We start from the raw sequence: 17,045 nt of genomic DNA on the forward strand, positions 1-17,045 counted from the left end.
TGCCGAAGATGTTTCTAGGAAGGGATGGCAGAGCCCCAGCGCTGAAAGCTCCTTGAAAACGGCTGGAACCAGCCAGTCCCTGTTGCCTGCTGCTTTCGGCTAGGAGTGGCGGGGTGATATGACTGAGTCACTCGCCCTGTCTCATGGCTCTTGGCGTATTTCTCAGCGGAGAAAGGCACAAAGCATGGAGAATGATGAACTTCCCCCAGAGAATGGGATGGACAGGTGTGGAATTATATCGAATAGTGAGTGCAATAGTCTTCTACTACGTTTTCAAAATCAATGAGACTTATAACGGACTGGCACTGGAACATCAGCAACGTTCTGAATATTTCTGAAAAACTCGGAAATGAAAGCATCAGGATGCACTCCTTTAAAATGCAACTGCTGTCCTTGCCTTTTTGGCTGCAGGCCATTATCTTTTTTGGTCCCCTGTTTACAGATGTTCTTGTTCCTTTATTCGTGCACCAGAGCAATTCCAAAACAGTGAGCAATTGCATCATTCTCATCTGCTTGCTTGTCATTTGCAGTCGTCACCGAACATTCGTGAAGGCCTCCACTCAAATCAGCAGACTACAGCTGACTGACACTTAAAATCATTTAGAATTTTCTCATGAGCTGTTTTAGGTAATCATGATGTCGCTTGGCTGTGTCAACTAAACACGTGAATAGAACGTGGGGATCTTTTTATCAGAGTGTTCACTACTGAGTGGAGCATCTGCCTTCTATTTTTAAAAAGTTGATTTTAAATATGGCTAATTTATACTTGGAAGAATGACAGGGGCCATCTTGAGAGAGACTTGAAGGGGACATTCTTCATATTGCCTTACGATGCAGAACTTCTACACTCCATCTGATTTTTTTTTTGTGGGAAAACCTATTTGAAATCTTAATTCACTGTGCACACCACACCCCAACTCTTTCAAGCCTACTTTTATAAGGAGAATCAGTGAAAAGGGACTTTTCCTTTGTTCTGACATATAAAGAAGATGTTTCTAAGCACGGATATGACGTTTAAGCTATCTATACTTTGTAACAGAGGAAATAAAGGAAGCCATTGCAGACCTATCTATGCTTGGGAGTAGTCTTCACTGAACTCAGTAGGCTTTCTTGGTGAACATAATACAGGATCAACTCAATTAATAGGCCACATGGATGCATGTGAGGAAAGAGAAAGGAAATGGCAGACCTGCCTTTGGAAATATGAAAGAAGCCAGTGGCAAATCTTACTTGGTTTTCCCGATGGAGACATTTTGGTTTTAAGAAAAGTCACAGCCTTTGCTCAGCAAAAGAAACCCATGGCTGGACCAGGATCCTGTGGCCAAACCAATATGGCAATCCAGTTGGATGCAAAGTTGTATGCACAAGACAGTGATGATCTGGGCTCCGCCTGACAAGATACCCACTTAGATGTGGATGGGGCTCTCCTTCCCCATCAACGGCTACTAAGTGTTGCACCAACAAAGGACACACAAAACAAGAGCTGGATCAGACTAGACTACAGAGGGAATGACATGGCATGAGAAAAAGGCCAGGAAATAGCACTTCTATCATCCATTCCTTTTACCCCCTCCCCCGCAAAAAATCACATTATCTCTTCCCGTCATGATCCCACTACTAATAGCATTATATTGCCTTAAATTGCTGCATTTTCTTTTTAAAATATTAGCTCTTGGCACTTAGCAACAATTAACAAGTCTGGTGTTGTTGAGCTCACTACAACAACTGACTTCATTTTCCTATAGGTCCAGTGCAATTGCAGTTATAGCCACCCAGTAATTCGACTAATTGAATATTCTAGCAGAAGGTGAACAGGCAAGCTCTTAGTCTTTGATATCCTCACATCACAGAGCATGCCATTTCCTGTTGTTGAAAATTCTTCATCCTTGACAACGAAATTAACAATACTTGCAGAATTGAGGTTGTAGGCCAGATTCTTGGCTGACTCAGATGCATATTCCTCTACAACACCTACAGCCTCTCAGAGATTTATGTTTTATGTTCCCTTTGCTTTATAATGAATTATCTCAGTGATTCCAAACTTAATTGGCAGCAGCATAATGTTAAATAAAAAATACACTTCCTTGCCTTGGTTTTCCTGTCCCTCTTCCTTGAAACTGAATTTATTTCTATAAATAATTCTTAAGAAGAGCCTTGCTGTATTAAACCAAGGGGTCACCTAACCAGCGTCTGTTTCCAGCAGTGCTTGCTAGCCAGATGCCTTCAGGAAATACACAAGCAGGATATTAAGGAAACATCCTTCTCCCTCCCTTAGGGTTTCTCCCTAGCATCTGGTGCTCGGGGAAACTGACACTATGCATGCAAGTGCCCACAAAGTTCAATAAGAGTAATTCCTGAGTTAAAATTCTAAGTGAAAAAGAGGTATTTTCAAAGGCTTTCCCAGCTGTAATTAACTGGCTAGAATTAACAGTAAATGGATGTGAAATGTTAGGAGCAAAACTTTCACGCTCTGTGCCTCACCCACTGCTACCACACAACACACATACTCTCATACACATCCAGCTCATCCTCACACACCTCACTCTGCCCTCCCTCACATCCAGCCACCACTTACCCACTTCCTTACCCATATTCGCCACAGCTCTCTTTTACTAAAAGCGAGCTGGGGTTTGCCTTTTTCTTCTAAGAAAATCCGTGGGGTGGGGGCGAACCAACACTACTGGCTCTGCTTCTTTTGCACATGACCCTTTAAGAACCCAGGGAGCTGGCCTAGAGATGCTGTTATTTTCAGTAGAGCTTTTCAGACATTACTATCAGATGTACTAGGAAGCAACAAACTATGTATAGCCCTTCTCAATGGATGCAGCTGACATGTTGTGTGAACAGGGGCAATGCAGACATTGACCTTTGGCATGTAGCTCCAGTATGTGTGAGCTGATCACTGGATTTTTTCAAGGACTCCTGTTTATTTATACTGAAGTTGGACATACTTGTTAAGTAATTGTGGTTCTTCTTACACATAAAGACTGTGATATCAGGAAGACTGGGGCACCACATACTCCCAGTATATGCAGTTTGTAGGCTCCTGGTAAGTGCAATTGTAACATCTGAAAGGGATTCTGATCTTCATAAAATGCATCTGGATGGTGTGAGCATTATCTTGGTGAAAACTGATGATATAATTATGTGATAGAAATAAGGTGGACATTTGCTTCCGATTAAATTCCAATACGGGCTAATATGGTTATTATAACCTTTGCCTTCAATAGCATTTTCAAAAGATTGCAAAGCCGGAGCTTAACTATTGTTGGCAACCACACTAAAACTCCATTCAGAGAATATTACTGAACCAGATATATTATCTGTTTGTTTATTATCTGCTTACAGGTATATTATCTGCTTACAGGCATATTCACCGCTATTTCAAAGGTGAATTGATGGATGAGGTGCAGATTTCCAGCACTTGCTCCAACTCACTTTTTCACCGGGGAGTTGGATTAGACTGTTTTTCTTATTAACTTACGTACTTCCACAGGAATAGTTTTTGCCTGTTTCACAGGCTATTGATTGATTTCTGAGCATTATTCAAACCTTACCTTTAAAGCCCTAAATAATCTGGGACTTGGATATCATAAGAATCTTTTTCTCCCATATAAGCCTACCTGAGTATTAAGATCTGCTACAGAGGTATTACGATGCATGACTCCATTCAGGGAGGTAAGATGCATGACTTCAGTCATAGAATTCCTTGCAGGGCCAAGGTAAAATATTTTTAACCTAATTTACTTCCATTTATTTATTTTTATTGTGGGTGACCAAGTAACAGTCTTCAATTTCTCTGTTGATCTGATTATTTGATCAGACGGGGAAAAAATAGATGCTTTATTTTTATATGCCACAAAGTTTGTTATAATCTTACGTGCTATTAATGCTTTTATTGTTTCACAAAGAAACAAAACACTGGTAAACTTTTATATGCTATTTTAGGGATTGTATTATTGCTGCTTTGATCATTTTAATGACTGTTTGGTAACCAATCATTCATTAGTGGGGTGGCTATGGTAGTATGCTGCAACAAAAGAGACAGTGGCATCAGAAACTCCAGCATATGCATATGCAGTCTATAGTCCAAACAAGTTTGCTTTGGAATAAAATGTTGGTAGTCCGTAAAGCATCACTAGAGTTCTCATAATTTTTACTGCTTGACTCTTTGTGCTGGTTGGTTTTGGAGTTTTTAATGTTTTAATTTCTTTTTAATGATGCTGTTTATCTGGATATGGTTTTTCTGTGTGCCTCTCTGAGAGCTGATGTTAAAAATAAACACTTAAAATAAAGTAAAAATAGACTCGAACTGAGCAAGTGGCTTCTTGTGAACCAGCGAAGCCTTAATGCATTCTTCATTTTGTAGCAAGACTGCAGTTATCATTTTATCAAAAAACTTTGCCAGGTTAAGCAGTGGCCCAGTGGCATATGCTAGCAAAGCAAAGCAAAGTTGCGCTAATTCCCTTCCTTTGTTTTTCTCTCTTCTCAGGGGGTCATCTGTACTAACAATTCAGACCACAAGCCTGATAAGTGGAGATTTAGAAACTTACTAACTAATTACAGTGTTTACAATCCACAACCTGTTTGCTGGCACCATCAAGCAAACTGCAGCCTCTCGAGTACACCCAAAGATGTTTGCTGGCAGGAGCTTGTGAAGGTTCCAGGCTGGTTACATTAATTACTGTTAACTTAATTTTTATGCATTAGGCAGAAGCTTTTAACTGGCTGTTGGAAAGGATTAAAATCACCCATTTGAAAATTTTAAAAACACAGAGTCCCTAGTTAGGTAATCTTTGCAATAGGACTGCTTAGAAGAAAGGTTGGCCATAAGTTGTGGAAGGAAGGGAGGGAGAGAAGAGCTCTTGTCTCCCTTTTGACATAGAAGTACCCATTCTAACCAGGGAAATTTGTTCCATCACACCACTTTTCAGGGAGCACCCAGCCAGGGCTTTCAGTAATGGTTCAGCATGAACATCTTGTACTTGACATGTTGGCTTTTACATCCTAAGATAAATTATGAAGGATCCGAATCTTTGATTAAACATCACTGCACTTCATAAATTATATTAAATGTCTGCATTCCGTAGGCTGTTCAGGGATGGCTAAATCCTAAATTCAAAACTTAAAGTATGTTTTGACAACTCCCTCACAGAGGGGCAAGCTTTAGGGACTTGCAGTAAGGGCTTCACAACAACAGCATATGAGGTTCAGGAGGTATGAGGTCATCAGATGGATGAAACTGTGGCTCCCATTTGCAGAAAGACTGCTTTACTGTGCAACGGTGGACTTTTTGTGTCCTTTTGTTTTCAAGACATACAGTATTAACAGATTGCTGTATTAATCAGATTTTTTTTAAAAAATGATATGTGCATCTGGTTTTTCTGCTACAAAAAAAGGCACAGGCTGCAGTGAAAAGACAGGTGCAGTGTTCATGAACGTTTAGACCCGTGTTGGCGAACCTTTGGCACTCCAGATGTTATGGACTACAATTCCCATCAGCCCCTGCCAGCATGGCCAATTGGCCATGCTGGCAGGGGCTGATGGGAATTGTAGTCCATAACATCTGGAGTGCCAAAGGTTCGCCACTACAGGTTTAGACACTGAGCCTTCCACAGTGCCATCCTAAGCAGAGTTATAACATTTTAAGCTCAATTTAAAGGGTGCTGCTCTTCTTAGAATTGAGCTGTCAGAGCTAGAGAAGCCAACCTCATCCAGGTTTGTCATTTCCAGTGGTTGTGCGGCATAAGATATCATTTCGTGTGCCCACATGAATTTCCATCAGTTAAGCTTAAGTTCTTGCCATATCAAATACTTAAACAACAGCAGCCCTATTCATGATTTGAAAAGCTGTTGATTTTTTTTAAAGAGTGTAACAAAAATGTTGTCCTGTTCTCATTTCCCACCGACACTACTGACTCATGATCTGCAGAAGTAAAAGTCAGACTAATCTTTAGTATCATCTCAAATTATTTCTAAGGCTGCTGTGGCCCAATACAGAGTGGAAGTAGGATAATGGCTAAGGATGTCAACCAACATAATGTTGGAGAACCGGGAGCACATCACAAAGTTTAGCCACAGCCTGCACCCACTGACAAGCCTGGCGTGGTTTGGGGATGTGATAATAGGAAAGGGTATCTCAGTACACCTATAAATAGAAAAGGATGATACTACTGAACATGCAGGGTTGTTCTAAGAAGTGCTTGGATAACAGATGGGAATGAACATGTAAAGCTACTTAATCCTGAGTCAGACCACTGGTTCGTTGGCCTTTTTTGCACAAGCCAATGAAAACATTTGTAAAACAGTCACAAAATGTTTTCAATCTCCTCAGTTTGTTCACATTCACCCCCCAAAACAATTTCTAGCCACCATTTTGGAATTGTTCTGTTGTTTTTATACTTCCCTGTAGAACTGATGCCTCAAAACCTCATGCTGCAACACTTTATAGGTTGTGTACTCACAGCTTCAAAGATATCAACCCCCTCTATAATAAAAACAAACTGATGAAAATAAACAGGCGAGATAATGGAGCAAGCTCAGAAAATGGTGCCAAGGAGAAACTCTGGGGACTGCATGGGAAATTATTTAAAGAGATATGCACAGCAAGTTAAAATGTTTTAAATGTGTCTCAACAAAAGAATTGCTAAAATCGAGGAAGCATTTAAAATGCTTTCAGGCTAGAAATAAAACCTTTTGAGCTAAAAACGGTGTGGAACCCTTGGAGGAAACATTTTATTTCCTGCCTCAAAACGTTTTATTTTGGTTGTGTGGAAAAGGCCAAGGTCAGCATTGTCTACTCTGGCAGCAGCTTTCCAGGGTCTCAAATACAGATCTCAGCACCTGCTACCTGATCTTTCCAATTGAAGACTCTGGTCTTCTGTATGCAAAGCAGATGTTTTGGCCCTGAGCCTCAGCATCTCCCCAAATATTTTTATCATTCTGGGAAAGTGCCATATAAATGTTGCTATTTTAACACAGACACTTTATTTGTTCCTTTGCAAATCCTCTATATATGAAACTTCCAATGAAGTCAATGTATATGAATGTGTCAATCAGTAATGATTGTCCTACAGAAGTATTCCACAATCATGTAAAAGGCTGCCTCACACATAACCTCTAATTTACCATACTTAGATATGGGAAGGAACCCCCCCCCCCGTGTACATTAGCACAGGGGTGTATCTGCAATGGGGACATGGGGAGACAAATGTCCCCAGGTGCCCCTCATTTGGCCATGTGGGGGTGCAAAAATTCAGGTTCGTTTGTGTGTTTTTTGTAATTTTAGTGTTTTTTAGTTTTTGGCCTGCAGGGGGTGCAGTTTTTAGGCTAGCAGCACCTCAATTTCAGGGATTTGTTGGGAGACTCTCCTGCTGACACCACCTAGGTTTGGTGAGGTTTAGTTCAAGGGGTCCAAAGTTATGGACTCCCAAAGGGGGTGCCTCCATCCTCCATTGTTTCCAATGGGAGCTAATAGGAGATGGGGGCTACACTTTAGTGGGTCCATAACTTTGGACCCCCTGAACCAAACTTCACCAAACCTGGACAGTATCATCCTAAAGTATCATCCTAAAGTTATCCTGAAAGTTTGGTGCTGCTAGTTTAACAATTGCACCCCTGACAGCAGGCACCCCCCAAATTTCCCCAGATTCTCCTTTTAAATCCACTCCCTTCGGCATGGATTTAAAGGGAGAGTCTGAGGTCCCCAGTTTAAACATTGAAAGTGATGTTGTTTCAGTGTGGGGGATAGTCCACCCCAAAATAGCATCACTTTCAATGTTGTTTTAACTGGGGACTCCAGATTCTCCCTTGAAGGTGGATTTAAAAAGAGAATCTGGGCTCCCTAGTTTAAACACCATTGAAAGTGATACTGCTTGGGGGTGGATTCCAGCATCACAGTGGCCACCCATGGGGGCCCCCCGCAAAACTCAGATTTTGCACCGGGCTCCATTTTCCCTAGCTATACCTCTGCCTGGAGGAGAGGGCAGAAGGTGGGGGGCGGGCGGGGCAGGGGAGTCTGCTGACCCTGGCCTCAGAGAGCTGCTTTTATAAGCACTGAGGCTGGGAGTGGGGCTTGGTGATGTGTGGCCATGCCCCCAGGGGCAGGTTGAGGCGTGGCCCCACCCCCAAACCCACCCCATTAAAAATCTATACCTACATCACTATGTGGGACCTACCTGAAATGGCCCACCAAAGATTCCCTTTGATTGTCTTTTTTTCAAAATCACCACTATCCTATTTGAGCACTTTACGTTTATGTACAATGACTTCAAGCATTCTGGTTGTTAAGGGTAACGTCAGGCTTTTTAAAGGTGGATTTAAAAGGAGAATCTGGGCTCCCTAGTTTAGACACCATTGAAAGTAATGTTGTTTGGGTGTGGATTCCACTGGAGATGTTTTGTGAGAGATGATGCTGACATTTATTTGGTAAATGTTTTGCTGGGGGTGATTTGTGAGAGATTTACCTGCTTAATACCCACTTGCACTGGCTTGCAGCTGTTTCTCGGGCTAACAACCTACTTCATAGGATTGGTGTGAGGACAAAATTAGGAAAGAGAGTTGGTGGGGAGAAAGATATGAATGTTTTGCTGGGGGTGGGAGGTGTTTTGTGAACTGGTGCAAAAAAATCATTGTTTGGTCGTGGTAGGGGAGGGTGACCGCCCATATTGGGGGGGGGCACCAAACTCAGGTTTTGTCCCCAGGCTCCAGTTTGCCTAGATACCCCTCTGCATTAGCATATTCTACTGCATGTCTGCTCTGCTGCATTCATGTGTTCAGAAGCTGTTGCTTGCTCTTTTTGGTCACATTAGAAGGCTAGAAAAAGAGTTGGATACACATCAAACATTATGGCTGTTAGCAGGTACATGGCAAATTTGCAACATGTATCTATTAAAATAGTGCAAATGATCACATAAAACAAAACAATTCCACAAACTAGGGATGACAAATAGAAGCAATTTTTATCTAGCCTGTGGCTACTCCACCAAATTTTAATCAAGGTGCAGTAAAAAAAAATGTATGTTGACCATTTTGTTCATAAGAACAAAACTGCTTCCACATATTGCAAGGCAGAAATATTCCTAATTCAATGTTAACTTTCCTTTGGGTTTTAGATAAATTATCATGCACCATGCTTGGACATGTTTGTAGGCCTAATATGTTTATCTGTGTGCCTACCATAACCAAGGCTGTCCGCTGGCTAATTGTGACTCTCAGTTAGAGCTGGCTCAAAGAACACTGGTTTCTGCAAGAAAATGCATTTCTGGCCCTCACACTGAATGGAGAACACATCAGTGTCCTTCCCAAACACCAACATTGTCTCTCTACCATAAACAGTTTACGGACATGCATAGTTTAACTGCAATCTCACACTTCACTGAAGGCGAAAGACAGAAGTTTACATTTAATCCTCAGGCATGATTCAGAACACAAAATACCGTTTTCCTATTTGTACATTTCAGTAAAACACTGAACTCCACAAAGGCTTTCTTAATTTCCAAATGGTTGTTTATTGTTGCTCCCTATCAGCTTCCAAAAGCACCATGTTCTAACTTGATTTATTTATTCCCAATAGAATTCTCAGCTGACAATCACAGCATTGTCCTCAGAAGCTGTCTTGAATTTGTAGAGACAACTGATTTTTTTCTCACAAACAGAATGGAATCTCCTGTTCAGTAACAAGGAAGGTATCTTCTGTTATTGCTCCCTTTTCCACAACTGGCCCAAGGACACCAATGGGACCTTGAAAGTCACCACAGCAAGCACGGTTGTTCCTAAGGCAGGAATTCAGTTGCACAAAGCCCAGCGACAATAAACTGGGAATGGCACATACAGCTCCATTTTCTAGGAGCAGTTCCCAATGATTGTGCCCAGCGGTGACAAATTACAGTTGACATGAAATGTACGTTGACAGCCGAAACTGGATTTAAGCTCTATTTACGGTAAATGGATAAAGGCTTTTTGGGTCATTGCCCAAAACTCAAATATTATGTTTGATTTTTGGCAAAGATGGACAAGAATCTGGCATGGCTATAAATCTACTCTGCCCCACACTTGCTGAATGTCTCCCTCCAAAGCAAGTTAATGAATCAAAATTACTTTAACTGAGAGAGAACAAAATTGTTGGTGTCTGTTTCTCCTCTACCAGGAATCAGTTTTCCTTGGCCTTGCCCTGCCTCAGAATACAGGCTCACCTGAAGACACTTGACCTTTTCTGACCCCCAAGGTCTGTATCAATGGAAACAGGAAGAGGCTGCTTGGCTTGACTTTGACCCTTGTCCTTGTCCTACACTTGTCTGCCTATGTCATTAGATTGTTCCCCTCCTATTTGCCCCTTTTCATTTCTCCTTATCCACAATAATAGCCTTACTTTCTATTAACAATTATGTTATATCACTTCCTTTAGCAACAATAATGTTAAAATAAAAAGCTGAGCCTTTTTAAATCTTGAAATTGCCATTTCCTCCAAGGACAATGTATATGAGGTCATTATATTTCATCCTACCAGGGACTCTGGGAGCCAAATAAATTGAATCTTGCCTAAGGCCTATCTATACTAAACACAGTCCTTAGGTTGAGTCCACCACTGTAAGTCAGACATGCCCTTGCAGGGTATAATGCCACAGAGTCCGCCCTCCAAAGCAGCCATTTTCCCCAGGGTAAATGACCTCTGTTACCTAGAGATTAGTTCTAATTCAAGGAGATGCCCAGACTCCATCTGGAGGCTGGCAATACTATTGTGTTGTGTGATTCTGATAGAACAGAAATTTGAACCAGGGCCTCGCTAGTTTAATCTGAAACTAAAGCAATGGTTTTGCTGGCATCTGACATCTCACTAGACAACTGGACATCACTTCATTTTGGTTCAGATAAGAAAGACTAGGAAGAGAACATCAATGTTGCATTTGTCCATTAAAAGTCTTTAAAAAAAATAGGACAGCTTTTATGAAACCAAATCACAAAATAGTCTGGAGATTCATTTGCATTTACTCCCTTGTTTTCACATTTAGGTATATAACTCTCTAAATGGTTTTGCTAAAGAATTTCCCCTTAATGCCATTAAAGGTTTCCATTCAATTCAAAAGAATTTTCCCCTTGACTAAGAGGTATTTGTGCTGGAGATCTCACCCAGACCTCGTCTGCTGCACTTCCCATGTTGCCATAAATTAAATTAAACAAACAACAATTTTTTTGTGCCTGAGATTTGTATTAGTGCAAGGGGAATATACATTTGAAACTAGAGCCATCACATAAGCTGTATTTGTAACATATACCACGTGAGTGCTCCAAACAGCAAACACTTGGCAACTCACGGCTATGTGATGATAAACAAAATTTAGACATAGATTCCCATGCTATGAATCTATGTACTTCCTCGAAGCTAAGTGTTTAATGCTAGGTTAGATCAGGACTAGCCTGCAGTAGTTGCTTGGTATGAGTCACCTTTGCCTTGTCATCCATTCTGTATCTGGCAAACCTTGTTCTAGGTAGAATGTGGCATGATTGTTATTACCATACTATACTCTTTTTCACTGAAAGATTAAAGTAAAGTTCTATATTCATCCACCACATGCTGGACCTTCTGTGCCATAGAATGCTCTGCTTGGGTCCTAGTGTCTACCTAGTTCTGGGCCACCCTACCTGGTTCTGCTGTGGCATAGGACTGGCTGTGGGTGAATTCGACCATATGCAACAGCCTGTGTGCTCCCTGTCATCCTTCTGATCCCCCAGCCAGCCAAACCTCACTGCCACCTCCTCCTCCTTCACCAGCAAGTCGACTTGACAATTCCTCCCCCTGGTGGGTTCCTGCTCCCCCTGCTCACTGAGCCATGTTAAAATACAGATAGAATAATGGTTTTGACAAAGCCAGTGCTTAAAAATGAATGAGAATTCTCATAGTCATTCAGAACTATTTTCTAATAAGGAAGCATAAGATCCCGTCTCTCACTACACAACAACTGACTGCACTTTAATCTTGCAGTGGAAAAGGGTATAATCATTTGCAGAAATGTGTATAAATAGAAACATTGCATGGAGATAACAGTTACCTATGATTTCTGAAACAAGGTACTTCTTGAGAGGCTCAAGTCCATCACCTCAACTGGTGAATGCATACAGTGCATCTGAGAATTCTTCAGAAATTTTTTTTTCTTTACATTTATGAAATCTCCATTAAAAACAAAACAAAAAGGGAGATCTCAGGTTACAAAGAATAGTGTCAAAAAGATTTCCTCAAAATGACAGAGTTCCAAACACCAAGTATGTAGGTATGTTTACTGGCTTCAACCCCCCACCCCCCACCCCCATTACATGTTCGAAGCTTACATATTTGAATTTTAAGTGTTTTTTCAATTTTTAGCCTTAAGGGGGCACTGCTTTAGGTTAGCAACACCAAAATTTCAGGAATTTGTTAGGAGACTCTCCTGCTGACACCACCCAGGTTTGGTGAGGTTTGGTTCAGGAGGTCCAAAGTTATGGACTCCCAAAGGGGGTGCCCCCATCCTCCATTGTTTCCAATGGGAGCTAACAGGAGATGGGGGCTATACCTTAGTGGGTCCATAACTTTGGACCCCCTGAACCAAACTTCACCAAACCTGGGTGGTATCATCAGGAGAGTCTCCTAAAGATACCCTGAAAGTGTGGTGCTGCTAGCTTAACAATTGCACCCCTGACAGCAGGCACCCCCCAAATTTCCCCAGATTCTCCTTTTAAATCCACCCCTTTCAGCATGGATTTAAAGGGAGAATCTGAGGTCCCCAGTTTAAACATTGAAAGTGATGCTGATTCAGGGTGGGGGATAATCCACCCCAAAACAGCATCACTTTCAATGTTGTTTTTAACTGGGGACTCCAGATTCTCCCTTGAAGGTGGATTTAAAAAGAGAATCTGGGCTCCCTAGTTTAAACACCATTGAAAGTGATACTGCTTGGAGGTGGATTCCAGCATCATAGTGGCTGCCCATGCCCCCCCCCCCGAAAACTCAGATTTTGCACCGGGCTCCATTTTCCCTAGCTATGCCTCTGCCCGGAGGAGAGGGCAGAAGGGACTGCCGGCTGCCAGCTGGAAGCCCAGCCGGTGGGGGGGGGGGGTTGGCCAGGGGAGTCTGTTGTTCCTGGCCTTGGACAGCTGCTTTTATAAGCACTGAGGCCCCACCCCCTGAACTCACCCCGTTAAAAATCTATGCCTACATCACTGTGTGGGACCTGCCTGAAATGGCCCACCAAAGATTCCCTTTGATTGTTTTTTTTTTTCAAAATCACCACTATCCTATTTGAGTGCTTTACATTTATGTACAATGACTTTAAGCATTCTGGTTGTTAAGGGTAACATCAGGATTTTTTTTAAAAAATAACAACACTGTTTATTATAAATAGATAAAACTTCTCAACTCAAAAATAACTGTTCTTTTTCCAGTGTACACCATTCTGAAAACTAACGAGTTTTTATTTTAGCACAAGCCTTCACTAGAATAAAAATATATGCTTGCTGATTTTTTGCTGCAACAGACGAACAAGGTTACCCTTCTGGAATCAAAGGTGGATTCCACATGGCACAAATGTAATGTCTTCAGGACATTATATATAGTGTTTGGGAGAAGAACTTTGCACAGGTCCCTTCCCCAAAATGACTCAGGTGAGGACCATCATATTTCTCTCCAGCTGGGTTTTACAAAAATTGTTAAACTACAAAATCCGGGGTTGAAGGCACTCCTGTGAGAACACAACAGGTGGGAGATGTATTGTCGAAGGCTTTCACAGCTAGATTCAACTGGTTGTGGTGGGTTTTCCGGGCTGTGTGGCCGTGGTCTGGTGGATCTTGTTCCTGACGTTTTGCCTGCATCTGTGGCTGTTACACTTCCCTCTGTGATACATCTCTGAAGATGGCAGCCACAGATGCAGGCGAAATGTCAGGAACAAGATCCACCAGACCACGGCCACACAGCCTGGAAAACCCACCACAACCAGGTGGGAGATGTTTTATTTTCCTCCCTGCCACCCTTTCAATTCAGCTTCCATTTCAGGGAGAATTTGCCCACCTGCCAGTTTGTGTAGTTCACCCAGCACATTGTAGGCTGATTCTCTGGGCACCTGCCATTTCACAAGTCCTCCAAGCACATTTTCTCCCCGTGGCAGGGAGCATGATCACCATTTCACCCATAGATCTACAGCAACACATTAATTATTGCCTGGCCATTGCAAAAAGGTTCCTTTTCATTTTGTTGGACATGAAGCTATGCAGGTGCAACCAATTGGATTTCAGGACAATTGGCATGGCTGCAAGGGTTCATTTCTGTATGCCTTCGCAGTTACATGTGCTTCCCAACATTATAGGAAGATGCATTTCCACACACCATTGTATACTTTAGGCTGGGTCATGCGATCAAATCCTTCTGTGCACAAGACATCCTGATTTTTCATGGCAGTAGATTCACGGAGAGTTTGATTCAGTCTATTCACAGGTAGACTGCACAGTTTGATTGTGAAACCTTTGGCAACTGCAGTTGCATCAACAACTGGCATGCAGCTGTGTCCATGCACCAGCTGTATCACACAGGCCATCACATGTACAACAGTAAAAATGCATACCAGCAAAGAACAGATGGAGATGCATCACACATAGGAGATGCTTGAAGGCACATGTGCCAGACTGAAAGTACATGGAAACTATATAACATGAGGAATGGCTCTTAGCCTTTGAGAAAAAAAACACAAGTGGCTGTTTGAAAGAGCCAGCCCTCTCCGATTTTTCACACCTCCAGTACAGTGCAAAAACTTGGCAACTGAGCGTGTGGAAATCTGCCACTCAGGCATGCACAAACAGAAGAGAAACAGGTTTCAACGAGGACAAGGAATAGAATACAGCAGAACACAAAGTGACGCCTTTAAAAAATTCCTTACTTATAACAACACAATTAATTTATTACTTGGCCAGCAAAATGCCCACCATCATGATGGCAGAACAGCCCAAACATTGCAAGGAAGGTCCAGCGTATAAGTGTTTGCTCTACTCAAAGAGTCACTTTGAGCCTGCATGTAGACACCATTTACTGGGGAACAGGCCACCCTGTGCTGGGATGAAGGATAAGCTTGGTCTTCACCATTACAGGATTCCTTAGTGGAGCAATCCACTTTTCCTCACAGACGTGAATGGAAGCCATCCAATTTTATGAGGGTGCAGGACTTGCATTTGGAGAGAGTATTGGGGTAGAGCTGAAGGTAAACACTGTGCATTGGGACCAGCAATCTGTCAGTGGAAGATACTGATGGTTATGGATCTTTCCTGCTTTTCCTTGTTCTCACTGCAGCCCACTGACCTGTGTGGCTTTTAATCAAGAGCAGATTCTGCATGGGCAAACAAACGCGGGTGTAGGATGCTATAAAACTTATTGGGGGGGACTTCATACAGGTCCCACTCCCAAAATGAGTCTGCCCCGTTCTCTTTCCCCCAACCTGGTTTTTTTGAAAATCACTAAACTCGCTCTTTTAAAAAAAAAATTCTGAGGTTGAGCCATTCCCAAGCAAACGACCAAGCAGGAGGCACTTTATTTGCCTCCCTTCCACCATATCCGCCACAGTGAGAGAGAAACCACCTGTCATGGCCCAGATTTTCCAGGGTGACCCCTTGTCCTTTTAAAAAAATTGTGGGTAGACTCTGTGTAGCTACACGGGTGCAGCCAGTCATATTGTGGGACAATCTGCATGGCTGCGGGAGTTCATCTCAGCATGCCTGCACAGCTATGCATGTGTAGCAGGAAAGTAAAAAAAAAAAAGAAGCATCTCTGTGCGAAGCATGAAAGCAACCTAGATTGTTTACATAGGCTCCAACTGCTGCCTGCACGGAATGCATGTGAATGGGCAAACAGGAAAACGGGTTCCTTTATCATGACTGTAACCCATTATACATTTGCTGGTCAGAATCACAACCCCAGGGTTCAACATTCTTGGACTCAGAAGGCAACACTAAGGGGAAGGGAAATCTGTGGAGATGTTTGATCCTTGCACAAGCAGAGCACTGGATCTGACCCAAGGTCTCGAGCAGTTGACTGTTCTAGTACTCTCTCCTTCTAGACTAGTATAGGTCATTACATTTGTCCAACAGAACATCACAGAACATGTTAGGGAAATAGGATAAACAGATATTTTCCAAACCAATACTGATGTGAGAGGAAACTGAAATTGTTCACATGTGTAGACACATGCATATGACATTAAAGAGCAGTGATTCCTTTATTCAAAATCTAATTCAGGTGTGACATTAAACAGCAAAGAGATTCTGGTATCGGGGGAATTTATTTGCATCAGAATTAAAAAGATACTTGCAAACTGTGGAAGACTGCATTAACTGGAACCGCAGTTAAGTGGGAGGACTCATGTCGCCATATGGCCTAAATTACTCCAGTGACTTGGCTCCCACCCTCATATGCATATATTGAAAGATACAAAGTTTGATTTCTCGCATGTGGTAGCACACACAGTTTTTATTCAGAAGGGATCTGGCCAATTTTCATCAAATTTGGAACCTAACAACTCTTCAGACTTACACAGAATGTATTTTAAATGCAACAGAAGGAGACGCTAGGAGGATTTTTGAGCATATGGGAGAAAGTCATGCGGAATGAACGTGCACCAGTTAAATCCAGGACTGTGTATGCTAACAAAAGTTAAGTTCCTGCATGATCCAAAATCTACATCCTCCTCACCAAAAACATCATCCTGCAATTCACATAATTTATGAATGATGTGTTCTGGTTTTCTTAATCAAAGAGCTATGCAGTTACACAGAGGCAGAGATTTTCAGTTTGATGAACCATGTACCCAAGACTATGTTGTGGAATCCATCTGCACTCTTCTGAAATCATGGCATATATGAAGGCCCAGTTTCACCCAGCCCCTGTTATATGGGCATTCAAAGGGACACACCACCAAATTAATACTGGATGGCTGTTGTGCGCCAGTAAGCTTGAAAGTAAACTGCTACCATCACACCAGTGACTGATGGGTTTGCATCAAAAGGTAAACCAATACATCCAAATTTTTGTGTGTGAC

The 17,045-nt window shown here is 42.1% G+C and overlaps 1 long non-coding RNA gene and 1 pseudogene across 3 annotated transcripts in view; one reads left to right on the plus strand and one right to left on the minus strand.

Moving 5' to 3' along the window:
* Positions 1 to 17,045, minus strand: part of LOC125432479 — a 69,896-nt gene that overhangs the window by 25,403 nt on the left and 27,448 nt on the right. The window lies entirely within an intron of this gene.
* Positions 192 to 594, plus strand: LOC125432478 (annotated as a pseudogene).

Source organism: Sphaerodactylus townsendi, linkage group LG05, assembly GCF_021028975.2.
Source record: "Sphaerodactylus townsendi isolate TG3544 linkage group LG05, MPM_Stown_v2.3, whole genome shotgun sequence".
NCBI lineage: Eukaryota > Metazoa > Chordata > Lepidosauria > Squamata > Sphaerodactylidae > Sphaerodactylus > Sphaerodactylus townsendi.